The 5,530-nt window shown below is 40.8% G+C and overlaps 1 non-coding gene across 1 annotated transcript; it reads left to right on the plus strand.

The window, feature by feature from the left end:
• The first annotated feature begins 3,136 nt into the window (after positions 1-3,136).
• LOC115064128 lies at positions 3,137-3,281 on the plus strand. The gene has a single exon (XR_003843986.1). It is a non-coding gene; the product is annotated as a small nucleolar RNA SNORA48 (small nucleolar RNA).
• The last annotated feature ends 2,249 nt before the right edge of the window (positions 3,282-5,530 follow it).

The raw sequence follows: 5,530 nt of genomic DNA on the forward strand, positions 1-5,530 counted from the left end.
ATAAACACGTATAAGACTTTGTCTTGGAGAAAGAATACATTAAGTAATTCTGTTCTAACAAGATGGTCTGGAGATGTTGCTTTTGTTGTTGTTTTGTTTTGTTTTGTTTTTCCTGTCTTCAATTGCCCAGACATTTAATTTCCTGCATCCATGGTTGGTAAGGTGCCTGGAAACTTCCAGGAATAACAGTAGACTTTGGTGAAATAAATATGACATTTTTTTTTTTACCATGACGAATATAAGAGTTTCAGGATTATGGAGAATTCCACTTAGATTCCCAATGAAATCTGTGAGGCCAGGAAAAATATAGCATACTTGAATTCTCCTAAAGAAACCTCCAGAGAGGATGGTGGATGAGGTTATGAGGGTAAATCTTAAGCCACATTGAATAACCCCAGAATCAGGACTGTGGAGCTCTGTTTATGAAAGCTTTAGGCAAGAGTGAAGTCAGGCCAATGCAAATTCCAAGTGAGATTCAGCCTTAGAAATAGCATTGGAGCTGCACAACCCTTTTAGAACTCACACCATGTTCTTATATGCTCCAGTCCTAGACATGGAGCTATAAGGACTGATATTTGCTCTGCTTAACTTGGATCCTGCTTCTATCCAATACTTCCTTTCTGTGACACTGTCCTCCTTTTTATATGAATGCATGCTATGTGTAATTACGTGTGAGAACTTATTCTGTTTTTAAATTTTTGAACAGCATACAGTTAGAAGAATTTTTTGAATTTCAGCATTTGTTCTTGACTTAGAATTTTGAATAATGTTGAAAATGTTAAGATTATGGGGCTATTTTATATGGACCTAGATGTGTCTTGCATTATGAGGTAATCATGAGTCAGTACTAGACTGTTAGGCTCTAGAGGAATTTTAATCCAACAACATGGCTGCTCTGGCAAGGGAATCATATCCAAGGATATGATCTGGGAGGAATACAGACATGGCATGGATTACAATATGATCTGGTTCAAATTTATACATGCCCTTAGTATATACCTTTAATCCCTAACAATGAAGGTAAGGTTAGCTTGTAGAAAGAAGCAGCCATGTTTGAAAGTGACATTTATTTGAGAGTCAGAAAAAGGGACAAATCAGAGAAAGATTTGACAGACTGAGTCAGAGATAGCACACACCCAACTCTCGGAAGAGCAGCATAAGAAAGAGAGACTACTGTAGGACAGATCAGAGAGAGGACAGGGCAGCTCAGTGAGTCGGGTTCAGTTGAGTTCAGTTCAGTGCAGTTTAGATGAATGCACTGGAGTTCTCTGAGTTTGGTTCAGTTCAGTGTAGTCCAGTTGAATGCAGTTGAGTTCAATTGAGTCTGTGCAGTTCTGTTCAGTTCTGGTCAGTTCCTTCAGTCAGTGCAATGAGTGTAGTTCAGTGTGTGGAATTCAGAGGTCGTTTTTCCAAGCAGAGCAATTCAGTGAGAAGCCAGTTTGAATCAGTCAGCTAATGTTTGAATGCTTTGGACCCAGCTTGTGGCAGTATTTTTGAAGGCCTAGAAACTTTGGGAGGTGGGGCCAATCCAGATAAACTAGATCCCTGTGGATGGATCGGTGGAGGCAAATTCCTGGGTATGTTCTGCCTTGCTCTCTCTGTATTTTGACAAGCATCTGTCTTTTCCTACTCACTTATTTTGCAGGGTGTTTCTCTAAGATGCACAGTGCCAATGAATTCTGGATAGAAACCTCTGAAATCATGAACCAAAATAAATATTTCTTCCCTGATCTCTTGTCAGCTGTTTAGGACAAAAAGGACAGTAATGTTCTTAATGTATTTTTTCTTATTGCTATTCCATTTCCTATTATTGTCTCCTTTATTTCAGTTGTCAATTTTATTATAAATAATGGTGAGTATATATCTTTTGTTCACATTCCTCTAAAATGTGCTATAGTTTTGCTGTGAATTATTTTTCCCATGCATTTTATACCACATCTTGTTATTTTATTCAGAATTATTTTTGAAATTTATATCCATATTTGCAAATGTAGTCCTTTATGGATTTCTATCACTGATGCCCATGCCTTCAGTGACAGTTACCTAAATTGTTTCAGCTTCTGGCTGTCCTAACACATTGCTATATGTCTTTATGCATGGTCCGGATGGACCAAATATTTCTGAAAGTATTATTGAAGTGATTTTTCTATTTCTAGAAGTTTATGCACAAAATATTATTTTACAGGAATATATTAGTTTTGTTCAAAATATTGACATCAAAGAATACCCTAATATAGTATACAAAGATATTTTTATGCCTGTATTCTTCTAATCACTTAACTATTCATCAACATGAATAATTTTTATAATATATGTTGCTTATTTATTTCAAAATAATCTCTCATTGATTTCAGATACAGTACATATCAGATTTATACAATCTCTCATATACTTGTTAACTTTAAACAGATGAATTTTCTTTAGAAACAAAATACAACTTCTTTTTCTCAGTTCCCCTCATGTCCCATGATATTGAAAAACTTTCTTATTAATGTTGTATATTATCCAGATTCTCCTCTATATTTTGTAGTTTTAGTGTTCTGGATTTGTTTTTCCTAGAATGTCTTATGTCATTTTAACTTATAAATAATTGGTCACATTTTAGAAGAAAAGCATGATTATAGTTGTTAGCATTCTCTCTAAGCTCTGCTGCACAGTGAGTCAGTAAGCCTGACTCAATGTAAAAGGGGCTGCTTGTCCCTCCTCACTCTCTTGTGCTCTTGTTTTCTCTTGCATTTACTTTCCCTTACCTGTTTCTCTCCATTCCCTCTCCCCCCCTCTCTTCATGTGCTCATGATTGACCTCTACTTCACTTCTCTTTCTCTCTCTCTCTCTCTGGCTGGCCCCTCAGGGGGAAGGGATGCCGCAGCATGGCCCCACCAAGGCACCCCTTGCCCCATGCCTCACCATATCCTCATAGAACATACCCCTTTATCTTTTTATAACACATCAATAGTAAAGATTTGAATTTTAAAACTGTTAATGTCATAAAGTTCTTGTGTCTAGTTTTATATTACTAAACCTGTTTCATATTCATTAAAACAGTTTATACATATGTTGATTTTCCTTCATCTTCTGTATTTATATTGATCTCTAATTAGTCTCATTTGTGTTTTTGAAAATTATAACAGATTCTTGCCCCCTGGCAATCAGCAAAGAGACACCTAGTTGGTGGTGTCATTCTTATATCAGTCAAGGCCAGAGCAGATGACAGTCCTTTATTTATCCTAGCTTGATGACTGGCAAGGTGGTCAAAGCAGGTTTATGTACAGAACACATAAAAATCAAATCAGATCCAGGCAGCATGGTGTAAGAAGTGGAAGACAGACAGAGACCTATGTTCTGTCATGCCATGTGGTGCGGGTATGGAAGACACCCTCCACCCTGTAGCTCAGGCAGACCATAGACACTTAGAGCCTCACCTACCCTGGTGAAGGAAGACAGACAGTATTCTGCTTGTCACCCATAGAATTGCTCTCTGGTCCATGGCACAGGTGGGCCATAGTCATCTACTTACTGGAGAATGTCATCCAGGGGCCCAGCAGCCACATGGCCACCCTGTAGTGGGAGCTGCAACAATGTGTGAAAACATAGTGGATATATGGGAGAGAAAGAGAAGTCTAGTAGCTTGAGCACTTTGAAGAGAGAGCAAGAGAGAGAGCAAGAGAGAGGGGAGAGAGAGAGAGAGAGAGAGAGAGAGAGAGAGAGAGAGAGAGAGAGAGAGCTGGAGACTTGGGGTATCCTGCTGTGAGGAGCCAGCCCAGCCCCCTGAGGCCAGGTGAGTTCCTAGCACTAGCTGCTGCTGAGGGCCATGTCTGGGTTGATGACTATACTGTTGCAGGGGTTGATGTCTGTGGCTCAGTTTACCACCAGTGAACATGGGGACTTTTCTGGTCTGGGCAGCTGCTGGTGACCACACAGATGAACAGGTTTGTGCAGAAGAACAGGCTCTACCCTCCCTGGTTGCAAGACTCTGGACAGCTGACCTTACTTCTCATTAGAAACAGCTCTTGAAAGAATAGGCCCTGTACCTTGCTGAGGCAGCAAAGTGAAGCTCATTCTGGTAGCAGGGCTGTGGGTGAGTGTGGAAGATCTGATCCTGTTACTCCTCTGCTGTGGGGTGCCAATGAGCAGAGGTGATTTCCCTGGCCCTTTCCCACAGGGTCAGGGTCATGAACATGGGAGAGTAAGCTTTGTGCCTTTCACCACCAGCCATTTGAGGAGAGAGAGAGAAAAGAGAGGAGAGAGGGGAGAGGAAAAAGAGGAGAGAATGGAGAGGGGAGGGGGAGAGGGGAGGAGAGACAGAGAGAGGAGAGAGAGAGAGAGAGAGAGAGAGAGAGAGAGAGAGAGAGAGAGAGAGAGAGAGAGAGAACTGCACCTCATCTAGACAGAACAGCAGAGCTGACCCTGCTGCTAGGGGAATGGGGTGGGGTGGGGCAGTTCAGATGACCTGGCCCTGAGGACTTGAGCTCTGCTGAACTGGCCCAGCCACTTGTCTGGCCACTAGTCTGCCACTCCTCTGCCTTTAGGTAATATGGATGCAGGATTAATGCTCCTCCCGCCTCCCCCTCTTTCCCACTACCTGTGCTAAGGTCAAGTCTAAGTGGATCAAGGAACTTCACATAAAACCAGAGACACTGAAATTATAGAGGAGAAAGTGGGGAAAAGCCTCGAAGATATGGGCAGAGGGGGAAAAAATTCCTAAACAGAACAGCAATGGCTTGTGCTGTAAGATCAAGAATTGACAAATGGTACCTCATAAAATTTCAAAACTTCTGTAAGGCAAAAGACACTGTCAATAAGACAAAAAGGCCACCCACAGATTGGGAAATGATATTTACCAATCCTAAATCAGATAGGGGACTAATATCCAATATATATATTGGATATTAGATATATGTATCAAGAAAAATCAAATAACCCTATTAAAAATGGGGTACACAGCTAAACAAAGAATTCTCAACTGAGGAATATCGAATGGCTGAGAAGCACCTGAAAAAATGTTCAACATCCTTAATCAGCAGGAAATGCAAGTCAAAACAACCCTGAAATTCCACCTCACACCAGTCAGAATGGCTATGATCAAAAATTCAGGTGATAGCAGATGCTGGAGAGGATGTGGAGAAAGAGGAACACTCCTCCATTGTTGGTGAGATTGCAAGCTGGTACAACTACTCTGGAAATCAGTCTGGCGGTTCCTCAGAAAATTGGACATAGTACTACTGGAAGATCCATCCATTCCTCTCCTGGGCATATACCCAGAAGATGTTCCAAATGGTAATATGGACACATGCTCCACTATGTTCATAGCAGCCTTATTTATAATAGCCAGAAGCTGGAAAGAACCCAGATCCCTCAACAGAAGAATGGATACAGAAAATGTGGTACATTTACACAATGGAGTACTGCTCAGCAATTAAAAACAATGAATTCATGAAATTCTTAGGCAAATGGTTGCATCTGGAGGATATCATCCTGAGTGAGATAACCCAAACACAGAAGAACACACATAATATGCACTCACTGATAA

This window comes from Mus pahari, chromosome 5 (genome assembly GCF_900095145.1).
Source record: "Mus pahari chromosome 5, PAHARI_EIJ_v1.1, whole genome shotgun sequence".
Lineage (NCBI taxonomy): Eukaryota > Metazoa > Chordata > Mammalia > Rodentia > Muridae > Mus > Mus pahari.